This window comes from Aplysia californica, unplaced genomic scaffold (assembly GCF_000002075.1).
Source record: "Aplysia californica isolate F4 #8 unplaced genomic scaffold, AplCal3.0 scaffold01679, whole genome shotgun sequence".
NCBI classification, from domain to species: Eukaryota; Metazoa; Mollusca; class Gastropoda; order Aplysiida; family Aplysiidae; genus Aplysia; species Aplysia californica.
The window spans coordinates 19,781-21,211 of NW_004798949.1; positions in this window are offsets into that span (position 1 = coordinate 19,781).

Below are 1,431 nucleotides of genomic sequence, written 5' to 3' on the forward strand. Positions count from 1 at the left end.
GATGGCGGCAAACTGGACAACCCATAGCACAATGGTGGTAGCTGTGTACATAAGTATGGAGGTGGGCGGGGAATGAATGGTTGAGGACTGTCCACGTGGTAACCACGTCTCTCTACCCCCCCCCCTACTCCTGCGGGGACTGAACGGAGAGGACAGTGGGTGTCGGCGGACAGAGAGGGGACTGACCACTGACCAGTGCACTGTTGTGGTGGTGGTGGGGTGGGAGTCGGACTAACAGGTGGTGCAAAGTGGAGGAGGCTGGGGTCGGGGGAAGAGCAGAGACTGGGAGGAGGGGAGGAAGATAATCTCTCTCTCTCTCTCTCTCTTTCTCTCTCTCTCTCTCTCTCTCTCTCTCTCTCTCTCTCATAGAGAGCCCCCTTTCTTAGACAGTTTTTGATTTGTTGCTGTTGTTGTTGTTGCTGTTGTTTTTGGTTACAAAGTGGCGATTCAGACCCGAGTGACTGGTAGAATGTAGCCTGTGTGGTGAGAGTGGTATGTGTTTGACCTTTGACATTGTCCGTGAGACGTCGGCGCTGTGTGTTTGTTCTTAGAGTGGGAGCTGAGGTAGTGAACAAAGCGTACGTGAGGGTGGACGGGACTTTATTGAGCCAGGGGGTTCAAACCCGCTACCACCGGCGTCTGAGGTGTAGAGGTTAGAGACAGTTTTTGTCAAGTCTCTCAGTCTTTGTGCCGGGTTGTGGTATCGTTGTATCCCTCTCAGCCCGGGTTGGCCCTTACAGGCAGGGTTGGAAGCCCACCTCCTAAAATGTTATTGTCCTAATAGTGTCAGTGGGGGCGTAAAACTCCTACAAAATACAAGTAGTTATAAATCAGTATAACGTCGCGACCTGCGCGCTAATCGAGGCCCACAGGACGATAGTTTGCTTCTTTCTTATCAAACATATATTGTCGTTTTCTCTCCTGTTTCTTTTTTGTTTGTTACTCCCTTGTAACACCTCTAATCTTCCGGACTTATATGACCTTACTGTGTTGCAAGTGCCGTAGAACACTTACGGGACGGGACTCTACCTCCCTGGCTTCAGACTCTCTTCCTCTTCTGTGCTCTGCGTAATTTTGCGTGCTTTGTGTATTAAAAGCACGCCACTAGACATATTGCTGCCGCTTGAGTAAACTTCAAGATTAATTCCTCCCATACTAAAAAGCTTTATGTGTCCTGCGCGAGGGAGGGACGCTTATTCGATACCGAGTAGCTTCTAGCAAGCACGTATGTCCAGCAAAATTGGCGGAACACAGAAGTCTTTTCGTTCAGTACGAATTTTGCAATGTGCATAACTGAAATTCGATGAGTATTATGCTTCCCTCGTACGAGTGTATGAAAAGATTGGGAGCTGACAATCAGTTTTCACTGTGTATTTGTGAGTGTGTGTGTGTGTGTGTGTGTGTGTGTGTGTGTGTGTGTGTGTGTGTGTG